Source organism: Lissotriton helveticus, chromosome 2_1 (assembly GCF_964261635.1).
Source record: "Lissotriton helveticus chromosome 2_1, aLisHel1.1, whole genome shotgun sequence".
Classification (NCBI taxonomy): Eukaryota; Metazoa; Chordata; class Amphibia; order Caudata; family Salamandridae; genus Lissotriton; species Lissotriton helveticus.
In genome coordinates, this window is record NC_136059.1 from 773,497,969 (window position 1) to 773,520,132 (window position 22,164).

General features: G+C 44.9%; 1 protein-coding gene across 1 annotated transcript in view; it reads left to right on the forward strand.

The window, feature by feature from the left end:
• Nucleotides 1–22,164, forward strand: part of MAN2A1 (mannosidase alpha class 2A member 1) — a 1,212,885-nt gene that overhangs the window by 748,596 nt on the left and 442,125 nt on the right. The window lies entirely within an intron of this gene.

Genomic DNA, 22,164 nt, shown 5'->3' on the forward strand with positions numbered 1-22,164 from the left:
ATATATATATATAGATATATATATATAGATATAGATATATATATATATACTAGCAGCCCGTCCCAACATTGTCCGGGAGCAATTAGGCTTCAGGGCCCCCGCCCGCCCTGACGTTGTCCGTGGGTCCCCCGGAGCCTTTTCCACCGATCACCACTCCTAAATAATTAAATAACCTACCTCATCCGCCGCTCACTGCTCCTCCCCGCCTGTCCGCCGCTCCTCCCCGCCTGTCCGCCGCTCCTCCCCGCGCCATGTCCGCCGGCCCTCCTCGGGCTCCTGGACGCCGCTCCTCCCCGCGCACCATCTGCACACCCTGACGATTACAACGATGTATCGGGTGTGTGGATTGGCGCTGTGGTTCCCGAGTTTACCCGCCTCAAAGGTTCAAAGTTCTTTCTTTATAATAGTAGTATAGATATATATATGTCCAAATCGCCGCTTTTGACTGCCTCTGGTGAGCAAGAAGACGAAAAGTGGACCCAGGTATCAGTGCCAATCAAAGATTCTTTATTTGTCGACCAGCTAGTCCGCCATGACGCGTTTCGACCCCCAATCGGGTCTTGATCACATGACGCGTTGTCATAGGAAGGGGAGGCATTTAAAGTGTATAAATGACACAGTGCAAAATATACATATCTCAGTGCAGGATTGAAAATGGAGAGTAATGTTTTCCTCACAGCAGCATAATACATTATTAATGTGCAAAAAATTGCAAGCATGGAATGAGGGCAAAAATCGGTATTTTAAATAAATATATAAATATATGCATAAATATATAAATATTAAAAAAACACTTGTTCTAATGCTTTTTCTTAAAGAAAAACAACCCCATTTTGTCCTTCTAGGTTGCATGTCACAATATATATGATTCGATTCCCTCCTAGTGTCTTGGAGGCTAACCCTGAAACATATATGTCTACGATGGTTGACCTATGCATGAAGATAACCTGGAAGTCCAGGTATACTACCAAAATTAATTCTTATCAGGACTATCATATATCAAATCCCATGCATGCTGCATTATTGTCATTCATGGTGACTTTGCCAGAGTTGCTCTGTATATCCTTGTGATATAGCTCAAGTGGGCAATAGTTATTCTTGTATGAACCTGAGATAATTCTATAAATCCATCTTGTATATAACAACAATTTATACAAAAAATATACAAAGAAATATATATGTGCAAAATAGTGCAAAACTAAAAAACCATTATCTTTATGCATCAAAGCATCTATAGCAGATGCTATTAAATGCTGACGCTGAACCTCCCAGAGAAAGTGATACATTTAAAAAAAAATACCTAAATTAATTCACATAGTAAAAAAACAGAACCTGATTATATCAGTTGTCATCTTTACATTCAATATGGGCCCACATTGAAATTATGAAATTAATGTGAATATCAGGGAACACAATAATGTCTATGTATATACAGGAAAACCAAGATTATAAACAAGTATAGAAATCTTCACTAGAATTGAGCCCCGCTGGATGCTTTGTGTCGAGTTCAATTATATACCTAGTGTCAAGGAGACGTAGCTTAGCCTCACGATTGCCACCCCACTGCTGGAGTATCCGTTTGTGGGCTGGCAGTTTTGTACTTCCGATGTATCTAAGCCCACAGGGACACTCCAGCACATAAATAGCATATTCGGTCTTGCATGTCAGCTTTTTGTTGATCGTAAAAGGCTCTGTTTGAAAAGGACTGACATACTGGGTTTTGTTGCTGCCAAATCTACAGGCTTTGCAATTAGGGCATTTCCTGAAACCCTTGATCTGTGACATCCATGTCCCCTGAGTAACTACCTCAGGGCTACTGCTCACTAGACTATTGCCCATCGACTGTGATTTCCTTAAAGTAAGTGCAGGTTTGTTTGAAACTAATCCTTCAATCACAGGGTCCCCCTGCACCAAATTCCAGTTTCGAGTATAGATCCTACGCATTTCTTGATGTTGTCTATTAAAAGTGAGAATGATCCTAGTTTGGGACCCTGATTTATTTTCAACTTGTCCCACTTTTTGTGACTTAGGTGTCAATGCTTCGCTTCTAGTTATGGACTTGGTCTTATGAATAGCTTCATCAATCACCCCGACAGCATAACCTCTGGCCGAAAAGCGTTTTTTACTGGCTTGCTGGGCAATCTGGTACTCCACGTCCGAGCTGCATATGCGTCTGATACGCAGCATCTCACCATAGGGGATGCTGCGGATGGTGACTCGACGCGTGCAGCACAGTATTGCCCGCTGTGGGCTTTCTGTATAGTCTAGTTGCCAATGAGTTGTTGTCTGTGTACACCTCTACATCTAAAAAGCAGACATCTTGGGTATCGATTGTTGATGTAAAATTTAGATTAAGGCAGTTGACATTCAGTGTTTCCACAAAGTGGGTGGCACTTAGCTCTGTGCCTCTCCAGATAAAAAACAGGTCGTCAATATACCTAAGATATATCACAACATGATCTTCCATGACTTTCTTATGCTCTCCCCTCAGGACCTGCTCCTCCCACTGCCCCATGTGTAAACAAGAGTAGCTGGGGGAGAAGCAGGGCCCCATCGCCACTCCTCTCACCTGATGGTAGATCTGGTTGTTAAACAAAAAATAATTTTGTTCGAGGCATCCTTTCACCATGGCCAACAATATTCTGTTATGTGGTGCACAATTCATAGGTCTCATATTTAAAAAATGTTCAACTGCCCTTATGCCGTCATTATGTCTACTTGAGGTGTACAATGAAGTTGCATCCAATGTCATCAGCAACATATCCAAACTCCATTCCACATTCGCAATTTTTCTTAAAAAATTAGAAGAGTCTTGGACGAAGGAGCTCAGACCTTGTACCCATTCCTGGAGGAAATAGTCAATATACTTCGAGGTGTTCTCCATAATGCTATTGATCGCCGATATGATTGGTCTGCCCGGTGGTTTGGCAATGCATTTATGTACTTTCGGGATTAGATAGAAGGTAGGGATCACTGGGTGTTCTTTTCTCAACAGGGGTGTGGAATTTATTAAAATATCTACTTGTCCATGGGGCAAGTTGCTTCATAAATCTATCTGTCCTTTAACAAAAACCACTTGTCCCTTTGGTGCCATGTGGTTCGGCGACAAATTATGGCAGCAATCTCATATATAAGAGCTTATATAGCCTCTCTGATTATGCCAGTGTTCATACCATAGTGGTTCTTGAATGCTGGCAATCCCTTTATGTTGCCTCGTTTTTGCAGATCTACATACTGGGACTGAAGGTATTGTTAAGCAATGGTTCCAGGGTTGGAATGCCCATTAAGTCTGTGCAAATCTACTAACTTGCATGTTTTAAGGGTTTTCAACAACTCTTCTCTAATCTTTTCCAATATTGAGAAATGTTGGAAATTTACTCCTGACAATGGCAGACGTAAACCTTCTTCCAGAGTTGGGAAAAAAGTGGTTGATGGGAAAATGACCTTGCAAACACTCGGGTTTTCGCATGAGTAAATCGACACATGCATATTTGGTCATGATAAACTGCAGTTCACTAATATTTTCCAGGAGTACATATCTTGCCCTACTTCTATAAATTCTTGTAAATTCACGAAAGCCATATAGCTGCACTTAATGCAAGGACATATACCATGGGTGCACTTTGAGACTTTCTTTAATAATAGGGCCCCTAATTTGGTCTGGCGTTAACCACAACCTTTTGTGTTTATTAAAATTCTCTCTCCCTCTCTCTCTGTAACGGCTGCTTCACTGTGAGTGACGGCATTAAGCTCTTTCACACGGAGTATATTGGCACACAAAGTAGTTTTGTTCAGTGGCAGTAACTAATGTGGCAGTGTGTGCTTTTTTTAGACCATTTTTTTTTTGCTTTTGCCAATGTTTGTTATAATGGTGAGGGCCCAGCAGCTCTCACATCAAGAAGGCTTTACAAAAACCATGCCAAAACAAGTCACGTATTGTCAAAATTAAAAAGCTGACCCTATTTTCAGACCTACTGGCTGTGCCAATGCTTGTTTATTTTTATGTTTCTCATAATCATATTGAAACTGGTTACACTGATTTTCCAATATGAATATTTTTGCTACTGCTCGAACATCCAGGTCTTGAGTTGTTTCCTGAAGGAGATATGGTCCTGGGTCAGCCGTAGGTGGGTGGGGAGGTAGTTCCATGTCTTGGCCGCCAGGTAGCAGAAGGATCTTCCTCCGGCGGTGGCTTTGCGAATTCGTGGGACGGTGGCGAGGGCGATGCTGGCGGATCGGAGCTGGCGGGTGGGTGTGTAGAATGTGAGGCGGCTGTTGAGGTATTTGGGGCCCATGTCGTGGAGAGCCTTGTGTGCATTGGTGAGGAGCCAGTGCAGGTCCTTCAGATGGGCAGAGATGTGGCTATGACGGGGGATGTCCAGGATGAGTCGTGCCAAGGCGTTCTGTATGCGCTGGAGTCTTTTCTGGATTTTGGCTGTGGTTCCAGCGTAGAGGGTGTTCCCGTAGTCCAGACGGCTGGTGACGAGGGCCTGGGTGACCGTCTTACTGGTTCCTGTGGGGATCCACCGGAAGATCTTTCGGAGCATGCGCAGGGTGTTGAAACAGGATGACGAGACGGCATTGACTTGCTTGGTCATCGAGAGGGAGGAGTCCAGGATGAAGCCCAGGTTGCGTGCGTGGTCCGTTGGCTTGGGTGCGGTGCCCAGGGCAGGGGGCCACCAGGAGTCGTCCCAGACGGAGGGGCATGGTCCCAGGATGGGGACTTCCGTCTTGTGTGAGTTCAGTTTCAGACGGCTGAGCTTCATCCATTCTGCGACGTCTTTCATTCCTTCCTGGAGGCTGGCTCTGGCGGTGGCGGGGTCGTTGGTGAGGGAGAGGATCAGCTGGGTGTTGTCGACGTAGGAGATGATGTTAAGGTTGTGTTGGCGTGTGATGGCTGCGAGGGGGCTCATGTAGATGTTGAAGAGGGTGGGGCTGAGCGACGATCCTTGCGGAACGCCGCAGGTGACTTCGGTGGCCGCGGATCGGAATGGTGGGAGGCGGACTCTCTGGGTTCTTCCGGCGAGGAACGAGATGATCTACTCCAAGGCCGTTCCTTGAATTCCGGTGTTGCTGAGGCGCTGTATCACGGTGTGGTGGCATACAGTGTCGAAGGCTGCTGAGAGGTCCAGGAGGATGAGGGCAGCTGTTTCCCCGTTATCGAGCAGGGACCTGATGTCGTCGGTCGCTTCAATGAGGGCGGTCTCGGTGCTGTGGTTTGCTCGAAAACCAGACTGCGATGGGTCGAGGGATCCGTTTGTCTCGAGGAAGGCGGAGAGTTGTTTGTTGACGGTCTTCTCGATGACTTTGGCAGGGAAAGGGAGGAGCAAGATGGGGGCGGAGGTTTTTGAGGTCCGTGCGGTCCGCGGTGGGTTTCTTCAAAAGGGCGCTGATCTCGGCATGTTTCCAGCTCTCCGAGAAGGTGGCGGATGCGAAGGAGCTGTTGATGATGTCCCGGAGTTGGGGTGCGATGATAGAGTCGACTTTGTTAAAGATGTGGTGTGGGCATGGGTCGGTAGGGGAGCCGGAGTGGATGGTGTTCATCGTGCGGGTGGTGTCTTCGGTGCTGACGGAGGTCCAGGTGCAGAGGGTGGTGGTTGGGTGCGTGGTCTGTGCGCCGAAGCTGTTGTGTATGTCGGCGATGTTGTGGTGGAAGAATGAGGCGAGTGCGTCGCAGAGGTCTTGCGAGGGTGTGGTGACGTTGTTGCAGGTGCTGGGGTTGGAGAGCTCTTTAACGATGCTGAAGAGTTTCTTGCTGTTGTGGGTGTTGTTGTCCAGTCGTTCTTTGAATGTAGTCCTTTTGGTGGTGCGGATCAGTTGGTGGTGTTTGCGGGTGGCGTTCTTGAGGGCTTTCATGTTCTCTGTTGTCTGGTCGTGCGGCAAGTTTTCTTGGAGTTTTTGAGGTCGTTGGTGAACCACGAGGCTTTCTTGCTGCCGGGTCTGCTGGGTGGTTCCTTCAGTGGTGGGAGGTCGTCGTCGCAGTTGCTGAGCCACTGTGTGAGGTTGCGGGCTGCTTCGTTGGGGTCCGTCGTGTTGGTGGGAGGGTTCTGGCTGAGGGAGGTGGTGAGCTGGTCGGCGGTGGTCTTGCTCCAGCTTCTGCGGGGAGCCAGTTGCGGGTGGTGGTGGGTCGTGGTTCTCCTGAAGTTGAAGTGGACGCAGCTGTGATCTGTCCAGTGTAGTCCAGTGGAGTGGCTGAAGGAGATGTGCTTGCTGGAGGAGAAGATGGGGTCCAGCGTGTGGCCGGCGTAGTGGGTGGGGGTGTTCACCTGTTGCTCGAGTCCGAGGTTGGCAAGGTTGTCCAGCAGGGTGGTGATGTTGCTGTCCTTGTTGTTCTCCAGGTAAAAGTTGAGGTCCCCTAGGAGGATGTAGTCTGGGGAGGTGAGGGCGTGCGGGCTGACGAAGTCTGCGATGGCTTCGCTGAATTGTGTGCGTGGTCCCGGGGGTCTGTAGATGAGAGTGCCTCTGAGGGTAGTCCTGGGGTCGGTGTGTATCTGGAAGTGAAGGTGTTCGGCGGCGGTGAGGGTGTCGTCAGAGTTGGTCGTGATTCGGATGGTGTTTCTGTGGACGATGGTGATGCCCCCTCCGGTTTGGTTGACGCGGTCCCTCTGGGTGATTTTGTAGCCATCGGGGATGGCTATGGCGATGTCGGGGGCTGAGGAGGCGTTCATCCAGGTTTCTGTGAGGAAGGCGACGTCTGGTGCTGTTGTGTCCAGGAGGTTCCAGAGTTCGACGGCGCGTCTGTGGACGGAGCGGGTGTTGAGCAGGATGCACTTGAGGTGATTGTTGCTGGTGCTAGGCTTAGCGGTTGTCGGGCCGGGTCGGAGGCAGGTGAATTTGCAGTCTTGGCAGGTGAAGGGTCTGTGGGTGCGTTTCTGGGTAGCTCGGTAGCAGGCGGGGTTCCGGCCGGCGTTGAGTGCGTGGCGGCATCTTAAGTCCGTCGGGTGCGCTGGCATTGACGAGGGCCAGGGGTTCTGGCGTTGGTCGCGGTCCAGGCGCGGACGGGCGCAGACGGGCTTGCCTTTGGCGCGCCTTTGGTGCACAATCGGCGCGCGTGCTCGCTGCGGGTGCACGCGGTCCCAGCCATAAATGGCGAAGTGGGAGGGAGGAGCAGCTGGGAGGCGGGAGCGGGGCGGCGAACAGGAAGGGTGCTGGGTACAGAAAAAGAAAAGGGGGCGGGGCCGCAGGGGAGCAGCGGCGGGGGAGCGGGAAGACGGTCGCGCAGCGCGGCGGGGAGAACCAGGAAACACGAGGTACAAAACAGTCACAGGGCACAGAGTACAATCCAATAAAACAAAATCAAGGCACAATACTCAGCAGTAGGGCGGGCTCAGGCAGCAGCGGGAACAACTCGGGCGCACTCACGGGGGGCCGCGCGGTGTGTGGAGCGACCGGCCCTGTGAACAGGGTCAGAGGTCACAGCTCACCACCGCGCGGTCCCAGCCATAAATGTCCAAGTGGGAGGGAGGAGCAGCTGGGAGGCGGGAGCGGGGCGGCGAAAAGGAAGGGTGCTGGGTACAGAAAAAGGAAAGGGGGCGGGGCCGCAGGGGAGCAGCGGCGGGGGAGCGGGAAGACGGTCGCGCAGGGCGGCGAGGAGAACCAGGAAACACGAGGTACAAAACAGTCACAGGGCACAGAGTACAATCCAATTAAACAAAATCAAGGCACAATACTTAGCAGTAGGGCGGGCTCAGGCAGCAGCGGGAACAACTCGGGCACACTCACGGGGGGGGGGGGGGCGCACGGTGCGTGGAGCGACCGGCCCTGTGAACAATATGTCCTGGGCGTCGGGCTATAGGAATTCCACATCCCTCTTCAAGAACCGGTACTCTGCATCACTAAGTGATCCCCCACTCTTCCAAGCAAGGAGTTTTAGGTAGTGGTCATTCCATGCCGTTTTGACAACATGGATATTACTTTTCCTGTAGCAGGCTAAATCCCATAACTGTGTTTCTGCTTCAATCATATAGAGCTATTGTGGCCATAGGACCACGTTACCCCCCTTATCTGCTTGTCTCACAATTATGTTAGCATCTGCCCCCAATTTTTTCATGAGATTCTAATAACATAAATTCAGCTTGCTGGTCGCATGATGAGTTTTGTTCACAGACGTATAAAGTTTCTTCAAATCATGTGTTACTAATTTGTGATACACATCAAGGTTATCATGCAGCATGATGGGATGGAATATAGATTTCGGTTTAAATGGTGTTTGCCAGGCCCTTCTGTCTCCTGCTTGCGCCGTATTTTCTGTCACCAAAAAAACGTCCTGCTCATTTTGTAATGACCATGCGTCTTCAAACACCTCAAAATCACCTGCATTTAGGAGGGAAGGACTGCTCGAATTTGCCACAGTGGAAGAGACTACTTTCTTTTTAGGTTGCATCTGATGGAACTTTGTAAGTTTGAGTTTTCTTACGAAACGGTACGTGTCCAATCTAACATCAGCTTAGTTAAAATTACGTGGAGGGCAATACGAGAGTCCCAGTCCTAAGACTTTTGTTTCTGCTACTGTCAATTTTATAATTGTTAGATTAATCACTGTGTTGGAGTCTGTGATTGTGCCTGATTCCTGTTCTGGAATCGGTTCCTTCTGCCTCTCACCGCCTTTTTGCCCGTACTCTTGATGTCTTTTGCGGTATTTTCTTCTTCGTTGCCGCTTATAGTTGTGTCTTTGTTTTTGGCTCCAGGGGGTACACGCGGCCTCAAAGTCTCTCGTCTGTCTCTGCAAAGAAAGTCGACCTCTTGGGCCAAAGAGAGTTTGGTAAACCCCAACTGCTGAGCCTTGTTACCATCATTCTCCAGGTCACTTTCGGCGGCTGAGCTCAATTCTGAAGTCGAGGTTGACGCAATCGTTGCTTCACCATGTCTTCTCTGCAGCTGGTTACTTGTTCGCGCTTTCACAGCATCGTAACGCCGGGCACACGTGAATACTTGGCCATTCAAATAGTCAATCCGATCTCTTTCAAACTTGAAAGCTTTTCTCCTTTTAATAACATCCTTATCCTTACATAGACGAGCCTGCATGTCCTCCCTCATTTTCTTTGTAATCTCCGTTTCCTCTAGTTTGCTGATTTCTATTTGCAGTTCTTCGAAATGGGTTTGTAATTTTGCACGATCACTATCCGCATATTTTATGAGAATCTTCATTAATTTACCTGACAAATCCAAATTCGACTCCGCCCATTCCAATAGCTTTGCAGGGTCGAGATTGTCATAACTGGGTGCGAGTGTGATTCTCAATCCTCTCGGCACCCTCCCCACCTCTAAGTAGCGAGATAATGATCTATGTTCCCACCACTTTGACTGTTAGGAACTTTTAAGTTTTTTCAATTTCTTATAGAGTTCTCTGGTATTAAGGCTCCCAAGAGTGTTACTTGAATTGATGACAAATACAAAAGTAGGTAACAGGCAAATGGGCGCTCTGCAAAAGATTTTGGCTCTGTTAGATTCTAGATTTACTCCTTATGCTACTAGGCAGAGTAGGGAGGTTACCTCACTCCCTCACTAATCTCCTGATTCCAGGAGATCCAAAACAAAAGAATTCCTGCCGAGCAAAGTTTCTTATATTACACTTTCATATATTAAGATCTCAAAATGTATATATTGTCCATAAATCAGTTAGACACTCGAATCCTAATGTTAGAGAATCCTTATTTATTCTCTTCACAATAGTCTTTTAAATTCAGATCAATCTTGTGAGTAGAACATCAGGCTTAATTTCGCACAGTGCAAATTATTTGTCAACCAATTCACAATAGTCTTAATATTCAGAACAGCCTCATGAATAGTTCAATCTAGATCAGCCAACACGTGTTTCGTTGTAACAACAACTTCATCAGGGCTGCAATCCAAAAGAAACATAGTGTAAACTAACGGTATAATTACAAACATATAACGTTATGTTGAAAGTATTAAAATTATTCAATCTAGCACCTCCTAAGTGAGAGTAAAGCACAAAGTTCCCAATACTTCTGTGAATAAAAATATATCTGATGTGGATCCCAGTGCAAATTAACATTACACATCATAGACATTTGGGTCTGTCGCCTTTAACACAAATCCCTATGTTACAATTCTAGAGAAATAATTTAAATCAATTCAAAAAACTATTAAGATTTCAAAAGTGATGTAAGGAAACCTTTCACTCCGTCCTGACAATCACCACTAATTCTAATTAGTATAAGTACTAGTAGACCTTAATATTCAATTATGTACTAATTCATTCTGTAGTCATATTCTGTAAGTAGATTACCTTTATGTAACACACATTTTTCAAATAATATTCGAATCTTCATTGGTCATAATAACCAATATTTATGCAAATCCTGAAAGAAAAGATGAACGTATCTATGTGACTGTATCTTGGTCTCTGATGATAATAATATTAGTCCTCCCGAGAGTATCGCTTACCAATAAGATGGCTGGGACTCTTAATCATATATTTGAAATTGGCATATATCTTGATATAACTGCGAAGTCTTGGTTTACCGGTTACACTCTAAAAAATCAAGATTAGAAATCCAATATGTAAAACTAAGCTCCACGTGGCTATGATTTCTGTACAGGCATATCCTCAGTTATAAGTGCAAGTAAGCTCACCTTAAAAAACGTACTCTTTTAAGTCTCATTAGACGAATGCCATTCTTGGTATCTATATATTTTTCAATTTCTGGAAGTAAAAAGAACCGTTTTTAAGGTCTATACTCTGTAATTGCAGTACAAGCGTACCCTCAATTTTAAGTACGAATTGCTCACCTAAATGACGATCTGTTATAAGTCTCAATACTCGATTGACATTCTTTAGTATCTCTATGTCTTTCGATTTCTAAAAGTAAAAAAAGAAAACGTTTTCATAATCTATACTCTATATTTAGTTTTACCATTTACAACTAACGGAGGTTTAAAGCAATGGTTATGCTTACCTCGCCAGAGTTGCTATCTCCTCCAACGACTTCCTGTATTCTGTCTAACCGGCGTCTATTCTAAGCGCCATCTTAAGTATGGGCTGAAAAGTTCCATGTGTATCGCGTATTGATTCAGGTGGTGGCCATATTGTGTAGGTTGGAACCACATGTTGATATTAGTGGCGGCCATCTTATGTAAGTTGCGCTGCCTAAAATGCATCGCAACGGGGACTCACATAACGCTATTAGGATCTCAAATTATTAGTTATTCGCAATTCACTATGCTAACTTGATTTATTATTTATAATGCATATTAATATTCCGCTAATTACAAATAATAACTTCGTATTTAAATAATTTTCAAAGTTAGTTCCGAACTAACTATATTAGCGTTTAGGCATTTGTCATTATATATGTATACCATGTTAAGAAATTAGCGTGTAGTCAATACGCTAGGTTGGATTTACCACTCTCAGTGGCTACAGCTAAATTAGCTAGACGCTTTAAGTTATGTCGCCATATTCAGATTACAGATCTCTCCTTATTCATTGATGATCCTAAATACATAATGATATTAATAAAATTCCAAAATGTAATTTAGTGGTGACCGTCAGTGTCAGGGTTGCCGGTGCCTCACATCATTTCAATACAATTTCGAATACAGTATATCATTACACATAACAGAAGGGGGGTTTGGAAAGCAAGTACAGAAACATCATCAGAACTCAGCAAAAAACATAATAAGTCATTTGAAAATTAATATATAATATAATTACAATTTTATAAATAAGTTATTTTTGCTGATACTTTCATCTCAACTATTTAATGTTCACCCAGGTAATATTGAAGCTCAGAATCTATGTTAAGCCCATCTTCAACTGCTCTAAGGACCATAATCCATCTTGCCTCTTTCCTTCTCAAGTTAAGTAACCTGTTTCCTCCACGTCTATCTAGTGCCACTTGTTCTATACCATGGTACAGGAATTTATGCCTTTCTGTGTCATTACCATTTTGTATCAGGTGTGAGGAGATAGGATACCTGGTATCGCCATTCTTAAGTGCTCTATAGTGTTCTATCATACGCTCTCTAAGTTTCCTCACTGTGCTGCCTACATAGATTTTACCACATAGGCAAGCAATAACATAAATAACATATGATGTCTCACAGTTTATGAATGTTTCTATATGAAATGTCCCAGTGTTGTTATATTCAAAAGTTTGTACTTTCTTCTTTGCCCATCTGCATGAGCTACAGTTACCACAGTGAAAAAATCCTTTCGGGCATGTTCGAAGGCAGTCACTTTGGCTCACTGGTACTGGTAGTTTAGGATAGCTGGGACTCACTATATTGGCAAGAGACATTCCTTTTCTGTATGTTATGCTTGGACGCTCTGTCAGGAAGGGTTTCAGATCTTTATCAGAGGTAAGCATTTGCCAATATTTATTCATGATAGTGAATAGTTTATGACTTCCTATACCAAAGTTAGTTATCATTCGAATTTTCTGATTGGTCTTTGAAGCTTCCGATTTACTCTTGGGTTTCAAAGTATCAGTTCTCTGTAATTTGTTCGCCTTGCGAACAGCCTCGGTAATAACAGTATTAGGATATCCTCTATTTTTAAATCTTTTCATCATGTCTTTAACATTAGATTGAAAGTCTACATCTTTAGAGCAGTTTCTTCTTGCTCTAATCATTTCCCCATAGGGGATTGAGTTAATTTGGCTTTTGGGGTGGCAGCTATCTGCTCTAAGTAAGGCATTGCAACTGGTCTCTTTGCGAAACATTCGGCTTCCCAGTTTGTTATTTTCCACAAAGAGCTCAATATCCAAAAAGGTCAATTTCTCTTTACTGTAATAGGTGGTAAATGACATGTTCATATCATTTGCATTCAGATATTGGAAAAATAGGTCTAATTCTTCTGATGTACCTCTCCAGAATAATAGGCAATCATCGATGAATCTACCCCAATAGTATATGTGGTCGATCCATCGGCTGCCCTTTGGGCCCCAAATAAGCTCCGCCTCCAGTCTCCCCATAAAAAGGTTCGCGAAGGACGGAGCAAATTTGGAACCCATTGCAGTCCCGATCTTTTGTTTATACCAGGTAGATTCAAAAAGGAAATAGTTATTCTCTAAAACTATTTTAGTCATCTCAAGTAGCATGGATGTGTGATTCAAATATTCCACTGGTCTATTATTTAAAAAGCTCTCAATTGCTCTTATGCCTTTCTCATGGTCTATATTAGAGTAGAGAGATACTACATCAAGAGTAGCTAGGATCATGTCATTTTCCCACACTATGTCTGTCATAATATTAAGAACATGCTTCGTATCATCAATATGAGAGGGCAAATTCTGCACATATGGTCGTAGGTATGAGTCTATAAATTGTGAGAGTTTCTCGGTTGGTCCCCCTATCCCGGAGATTATTGGTCTCCCTGGTGGTTTTTCCTTATTCTTGTGTATCTTTGGAAGACAGTACATGCATGGGGCTTTGGGGGAATACATTTTTAAAAAAAGATACTCGTCATGGTCAATAAGACACTCTTCATACCATCCCTTAAGTTTCTTATTTATTTGGGTCTTAATCATTTCTAAGGGATTAGATTTAATTTTCTCATAATATCTGCCATCTCTCAGTTGTGATAGAACTTCTTCATTGTAATCTTTCCGATTCATAACAACAACGTTGCCACCTTTATCAGCTCTACGAATCATAAGTTGTGGGTGGTCTGTAAGTTCACGTAATGCTTCCCTTTCATCCATTTTTAAGTTGTCTAAGAAGTACCTTTTGTGTTGATGTTCCCTTCTGATCAGATTATCTATCTCTAGATTAACAGATTTATAAAAGGCATCTACCACATTACCCGTAGATAGCTGGGGTGTCCACTTGGATTTCTCTTTGAAACTATTCGATTCGAATATTATTTGAAAAATGTGTGTTACATAAAGGTAATCTACTTACAGAATATGACTACAGAATGAATTAGTACATAATTGAATATTAAGGTTTACTAGTACTTATACTAATTAGAATTAGTGGTGATTGTCAGGACGGAGTGAAAGGTTTCCTTACATCACTTTTGAAATCTTAATAGTTTTTTGAATTGATTTAAATTATTTCTCTAGAATTGTAACATAGGGATTTGTGTTAAAGGCGACAGACCCAAATGTCTATGATGTGTAATGTTAATTTGCACTGGGATCCACATCAGATATATTTTTATTCACAGAAGTATTGGGAACTTTGTGCTTTACTCTCACTTAGGAGGTGCTAGATTGAATAATTTTAATACTTTCAACATAACGTTATATGTTTGTAATTATACCGTTAGTTTACACTATGTTTCTTTTGGATTGCAGCCCTGATGAAGTTGTTGTTACAACGAAACACGTGTTGGCTGATCTAGATTGAACTATTCATGAGGCTGTTCTGAATATTAAGACTATTGTGAATTGGTTGACAAATAATTTGCACTGTGCGAAATTAAGCCTGATGTTCTACTCACAAGATTGATCTGAATTTAAAAGACTATTGTGAAGAGAATAAATAAGGATTCTCTAACATTAGGATTCGAGTGTCTAACTGATTTATGGACAATATATAAATTTTGAGATCTTAATATATGAAAGTGTAATATAAGAAACTTTGAATTGATGACAGCTGTAGATCCCCCAGCCGGGGGAATCCAAAAACATGGAGCTGGCTGCTTCCTCTCTACTACCCAACACGTCGGCGGACATATTGGTCAAAGTTGTGGTCGTTACTTGTAATTGTACAAGGCGGTCGTCGGGCAAACGAAACAGTGTCCCGCCCTGACGCCGCTCACACTCCCCACTAGGAATTCTGCTTACTCCTACCTCAGCAGAATATCCGGCGTTCTCCTCCGGTCAGCCGACACGAAGTCCACCAGTTTCCACAAACCGGGCAGGAATGTATGCAGCTCCTAGGGGCTTCCGCACCTTCCTCCACTCCGGAGTAAACAATTTTCAGTTCCAGGTTACCGGAGCCATTGACTTCCTGCGGCTGTGCCCAAAAAACGGGGAGGGGTTCCACTTATACCGCTGAAGTCACTCGGTACGTTGAATGCATCCAAATCGCCACTTTTGACTCTGGTGAGCAAGAAGACGAAAAGTGTACCCAGGTATCAGTGCCAATCAAAGATTCTTTATTCTTCGACCAGCCAGTCCGCCATGACGCGTTTCGACCCCCAATCGGGTCTTGATCACATGACGCGTTGTCATAGGAAGGTGAGGCATTTAAAATGTATGAACAGGAAATGACACAGTGCAAAATTCATCATAGAAAGCAACAAGTTACTTGTAGCAGCATAATACAATGGAACTGTGCAAAATATACATATCTCAGTGCAGGGTCATTTCTGCGGGATCCCCATTCTCCTGTGGGGACCCCTCCTCACCAAGCACTACACCAGCCAACACCTTAGTCTGCCTACCTGTGGGTGGCTCAGCCCTCTTGGGACACCTGGGGTCCCCCTTCAATTAACCCACCTGGTCACAGGCAAAGCACTTGTGGGGGCCGGTCTCTGCAGGCTATCCTGAAGAGACCACTTATTTCTTGTCTCCCGGGGGATGGGAACCTTTACCCTGGGTATTAGTTTGGGGCCCTTTAGAGAACTCCTGTGCTTTACCCTTGTCCCGCCACTCTTCGGCTGGGGACCCTGCCCACCTTTGGCTGAGTCTCTTTCAAACATTTCTTGTGGACCCTGGTACTCACCCAGCTTTCTTGGGTCAATCAGCTTACTATCAACCAAGTGCTGGCGCAGCTCTGCAAAACATAGACTAGACAAGTGCGCCGATGCAATCAAATTGTAGAGCCCCTGAAAATCTGTCACATTACTGCCCTTCACCCAGCCATCCAGTGACCTGCAAAATGAATCCACACATTAGAACCAAGTGTTGGCATCAGTCTTCTTACTGGACCTAAACGAATCCCTGTACTTCTCAGGAGTGAGACCATACCTGGTGGGAAGGGCCTCCTTCATGTCAGCATAGGTGAGCTTAGACCCCTTACCCAAAGCCACTAAAGTGTCCCTCGCTACTTCTGGGAAAAGAGGCCACAATCCTGCCCCCCAATTCTTCTCAGGGACCCCATTCATGTGTATTGACGCCTCAAAACACTGAAACCACCTTTGTATGTCATCCCCCTTCTTGAATTTGTTGCCTACATTCTTGGGGATGTACACAATTCTGTCTGCCTGCCCTGAAGAATTGCTGCCACCGTCTGAGCTGGGTCTACTTCTCTGATCCAGCTCCTTTATCCTGATCACAAGGTCTAACATCATCCTTTTCTCCTCCATGGCTTAAGCTTCTGCAGTTCCAATGCAATTCTTGTTGCTTCCCAGCTGTCCTCCAGCTCCTCTGGGGACAAGCTACTGCTGCCTGGTTTAGAGAGTGCCCCTACACCCAAAAGCACATCAACCCTTGGAATAGGCTCCTCGGCCTCAATGCCAAGATCCCCAGACTGCTCACTAGCATGTCTGGCTGCTACCCAGGCCCTCAACGCCTTTTGTAGCTCCTCTTTTCTGGTGAGGCCCCTGATTTGGACTTTGAGGTTTTTGCAGAAAGCCTTCAATTCCTTCACATAGTAGGTTTCTAATCTCTCCTCCTCAAAGCCCACTTCCAAGGATGCAATGAATTATGCATTTGATTCAGGCATGTTGTACTGGAAAGTTCAAGTTCAAGACCAATGGAACGGCAAAAATAGACCACCAAAAAACAGTATGTTGAACATAATGGTCTGCGATACGGAAGTAGTGCACACTAATCACTGTAAGTCAAGTGCAAAAGTAAGTCCTATCCTCACCGCTGACAACCAATGTTAGAAATGGGGGTCTCTAGTTGGCAAGGGTTTGCACCTTTGTCTAAGTAGGGACCCTTCCTTCTAGTCAGGATAAGGAAGTTACACTCCTAAAATAACCCCTGATCACCCCATTGTTCGCTTGGCACAAGCAATTAGGCTTATCTTAGAGGCAGTGTGTAAAGCATTTGCACATAACCATCAGTAATACAGTGGAGACACTACAAAAGAATACAACACCAGTTTTAAAAAAATACAATATTTTATATACTTAAAACGAGACAAAAACGATAAAAATACACAGTACAGTACTTAAAAAGGTATACTTTTCAAGAATACTTGAAAAGCACAGTTCGTACGAGGCAGTAGCTCCGTCCGGGGCTAACGCAATGCTGAAAACAACTAACATCTAACAGTCCCAGCCGACCGTGTCGGTATGGGCCAGCGAAAGCGTGGACAGACTTGGTAACGGTACCTTTCTTGTTGCAGCTGACACAGTGGTGAGAGCCTGTCGAGAGAACCGTTGCGTTGCAAAATGGAAACGGTGCAGTGCAGGCAGTGGCTCGGTGACGATTGTCCAGACGGTGTCAGTGAGACCAAGGCTTACGGTGCAGGGCGATACGGTGCTCGATGCGGTGCTGGCAGTTTGCGGTGCAGGGGACAGAGGGAGCTAGCGGAGCGGAACGGTCGGCGGCGCCGTCAGACTCATCGATGCTGTCAGTGACGGAGTCGGTTGTGTTTCCCTTCTCTGTGCCAGCTGAAACTGTGGTTCCAGAAGCGATACCTAGAGGTTGGTGAAGTCTTTGCAGTCCCTGAGACTTCAGAACAGGAGGCAAGTTGTATTTCAGTCCCTTGGAGATGCTCAATAAAGAAGTTGCAGAAAATTCAGTCCAAGCCTTTCACTGCCCTAGACAGAAGCAGCCACTGCAGGCCAACGCAGCAAAGCACACAGCTTCTCCAGCTCTTCTTCTTGGCAGTCTTCTTGGTCCAAAAGAGTTATAAAGTTCTGGGGTCTGTGCCCCAATATTTATACCACAAAATCCTTTGTTCTCTGGAGGCAGAGAGTGTCTTTGCTCAGCCAGAACTAGTTCTGTCCCCTCTAGCAGGAGCTGGAGACAGCATTGTCAGAGGTAGAAAATGCCCATTCAGGTGAAAGGAAATCTCCTCCCCCTACTCTAAATGCAGCTTAGGTCTACTCAACCCAGCTCTGATCTATCCAGACTCTCTGGAGCCACTGCTCCTCCCCAGCCACTGTCACCCCAAAGCCAGACCGTCAATACACATCCTAGCTGAGGCACACTGGTTGGCTATGCAAGAAAATACCTACTTTCTAAAAATTGTATTTTCAAACACAGAATGTGAAAATCACCCTCACTAAAAGATGCATTTTAACATTCTGAGTTTAGGCATACTAAACTTTGTTTTCCTACCTTGTTCTCAGGGGTAGTTATGTTTATAAGATGTTATAAGCAAACTTCCCATTCTATCCTATGGGAACAGGTAGCCTTGCAATAGTGAAAAACGAAATTGGCAGTATTTCACTATCGGGACATGCCACATACACCAGGGCATGTTCTGCCTTTCACCTTCACTGCACCCTGCCCACAGGGGTACCGTGGGCCTACCTTAGGGGTGACTAATATGTAAGAAAAGGCAAGGGTAGGGCCTGGCAAGTAGGTGCACTTGCCAAGTTGACATGGCAGTACTAAACTGTACACAGATACTGCAGTGACAGATCTGAGTTACCTTTTCAGGGCTACTCACATGGTTGGCACAATCAGTGCTGCAGGCCCAATATTAGCATTTGATTTACAGGCCCTGGCATACTCAGTGCACTTTACTAGGGACTGACTAGTAAATCCAATATGCCAATCATGGAAACACCAATCCATAATAAAGATTTTCAACAGGAGCACTTGCACTTTAACACTAAACAGCAGTGCGAAAGTGCACAGAGACAATAAACCAGCAAAAACAGAGTCAAAAGCAGGAGATCAAAAAGCAAAAAGACAGGGGAAACACACCAAAAGATGCCAAGTCTAACACAGGGCATAAGTATTACGTCATGGGAGACTTAAAGCAATTGTTATGGGGCAACTTCGGGTCAGGAGAGGCTGCAGTACTTCAGACAGACCTCTCAATATGTTGAAGGTGACCTTACCCTTCTAGGGCACTACAGAGAAGAATTAAATAGGGCCTCTGCAGGGGCTTATGAGGCTCCCTATCCCCCTGAGACTTGAATATTATATGTAAAGTGGCCTCATTCTGTGTTGTCAATTTCTCTTGGGTGCCCCGGTTCCACATGCTTTGTTCTGTTTTTTTTCCCTTTCAAGTGGGGCAGTGTGGTGAACCCTCTCCTGCTCTGAAGGAGCCTGTGCAAGAGCTGTCGTTTTTTCTCACTGGTTTGACCGCCCACTGCAGAAACTGGTACAAGGAGGCGTGAAAAGCACCAATCACTCTCCTGAGGCTCTAGTCTGCCCCAGAAGCCTCCTTGGCCCTCATCTTCGGGCCTGGGAGATGGAATTCCCTGGGACAGTTTCCTATGTTTTGGTCCCTGGGGATAGGGTACCTGGGGCTAAAAGAGGATCTGGGTAGGGGGCCTGTGCACGCTGCCTCCTCATTTAAACAAAACAAATGGGTGTGCGCTGACCCCAGGGGGCTTGGCCCTCCTCAGGTGGAATTTTAGAAATCGCCAACAAGCAGCGTGCACTTCATTCTCTGCCTACTCATCTTGGGGGTTGAATGTCATTACAACACGGGCTTTTACCCCGCATGCCTTTACAACGCGGGGATTACAACGAAAGTCGTTACAACGACTTTCGCTGGAGGGCGCTGGATAGTGGAATAGTTTAATTTTCTATTCCAACTCCAGCCCACGTTGACAGTAGGGAAGGTGTTGGATAGACAATTAAACTATTCCCTATCCAACAGCGCGCTCCAGCGAAAGTCGTTGTAACGACTTTCGTTGTAATCCCTGCGTTGTAATGGCAGTGCGGGGTAATCCCCATGTTGTCATGGCTGTTCTCCCTCTTGGGTGACCAGGCTGTAGCTTGGGTCCTGTAAGGCCAATTGGAACGCTTTGAGGTTTGCTTTGCTCCTGGTGGGCAGCTTTAGCCATCAGGAACACTTTATTTTGGTCTCCTATCATTTAATATGGCACTTTTGCTGGTAGCTTGGTTTTCTAGCTCACTGTGCCAGACCTCTTCTCTGCCTGGCTACTGCTGCTCTTCTCTTGTTTGTGTGGGTATCTTGTGCAAAGTCTCTTGTGCCAACAAGCAACATATCCACTCTGACGCACTTTCCAGGTCCCACAGCCTCCTGGGAACTTGCTGGGCACCTGTGTATTAGCAGAGTCAAGGGTCAGTCCACAGATGTTCCGGGTGATCCATCCAAGGTTCTACAGTAGGCTCATTCTCCCAACTGTTCTTCCGGGGGCATTAGAAGGCCAACTCTATTGGCCTTGGAGAGATTCAGGCTGGTGGTCAGTTGGAGTCACAGTATATCCTTGCAGGGCATCAAGTGGCTTCTGTTGCCAGGTGAGCATTGTTTTATCCAGTGTCGTCTCATTTGACTCTCCCTTCTGCAAGAATTTTTAAGTGGGATGGAAAGTTCTGACCAAATCTATGAATGCATAAGGCGTGTATGTATGATGTTATAGACAGTAAATCAACAGTCCAGATGCAATGTATGCAATTTTACCTCTAGATTGTTCCCTCACTAGACCCTGTAGGCCGAAGTGTGGCAAAAACTGTACTTTAGTGCAGATTTCACCCATAGTGTGTAATACAGTGCAAGCACTATAGACCTACATTCTGAATTCCTATTCATATTATAAGGCCTACACCGGGGTCAGTAAATCCTTGAGGTGTCCCTTCTGTGACAGGCAATCTATGTGCAGATACAATGCAGGGAATACAGAAGACTCACATGCGCAGCCCACACACACGTGCTTACATGTTCATGTGTAACCAGCTCAGCACCTTTTACCCTACCTGTACAACAGTAGCCTTATCTTAAGAGGCGGACACTGGTGCATAGCACTCTCAGTCCATTTCATTGGACTGGGGTAGTGAGACTCACTAACACTAAAAGTCCAAAAACATGGTACTCAAATGCTAAAACAAACTCGGGGGGTTTAGTGGGCAGAACCCACTGGGTAACGGGAAGAATACTATTTTGTAGTAAATGTGGAATGGACATGGGGCAGTGGTGGGAAAATGCTGAATAATGTCTCTTGATGGGGTTAGGGGAAATTTAAGGAGGGGTTTGGGAGGGACATGCTTATTAAGCAGTGTTAACCAAGGGGTGGGGTACTCTCAGGTTGGTATTGACTGGGGTGGAGTCAGAGGTTCCAGAGGTGAAGCGGAGTGTCCTACTCCATCGCAGACATTTACTAATTGGGAGTGAACTTACCCTTGGATAATATCTCTTCAGTAAATCAGACCCTTAAAACGAGGGATACATTTCACCAAGTTCAAGATGCTGTACTGTACATGGGATTATTTAGATCTTAGGTTACAAGCAGTATACCTTTTGGATTTGTGAGACGTCTCCACCATTTGTGTCCCATTGAAATGCATTGTGGTAAATGGTTTAGTCAGTCACAAAAAGAAAGAAATATAATGGGCGATAACAGATTTTAGTTGCTATATAAATCTTTTGTCGGTGACATCATACTCATTTTAGGAACTGTGGTGAGTTTTCAGGTGACTTTAACCTTTTCAACAAGGTGGATCCTTTGCTGGGATTTGATAAACCATGTTTGAGAGACAACTGGTTCTTTCATGTATTTCTCATAGACGTTATGGAAGGAAGAAGCTAAAAGGAAAACACATTTTCTATAAATTACTTAGCATGTAAGAATAACGTCTGACAATCTTGGTAAAATATTCTTCCAACAGCATAAGCAGTCTGTCACTTTATTCCCAATTGTTCTACTGCAGTTTTATTAGCCAGTTCTAATGAACAACTAAAGTGCTAACAACCTATACTCGTGACAGATGTGAAAAATATGTGATTTCCATGTTGCTGGAATCAGAGCTGTACAACTGAAAGAATTTTCTATTGCAAAGACTGTAGTATATGAACACGTTGAAAGGTTCCATTTTGACATAGACTTTATGGTTAGGGCTCTAGAAAGCTAAAATGAAGACACATTTTTTATAAATTCACAAATATTTTCCTTACCCATGACAGAAAAATAATCTGCCATCCTGAGTGTAACTTGTACTTCAAGCAATAGCAGTTGGCGCTCCACTGATATACTCGACAACCAGAGAGCTTACATTCTGTATTCAAACCAAAAGTGAAGGTCTCCTGAATGCCATTTGATGGGAGTAGAAGCTGTTGCATTTAAAGCCTTTCCTGTGGAGCATTCTATAGTAAATGAGTAGGCAGGTGTTAATGCCGATAGTAAATCAGCTGGTTAAAAATGTGAGG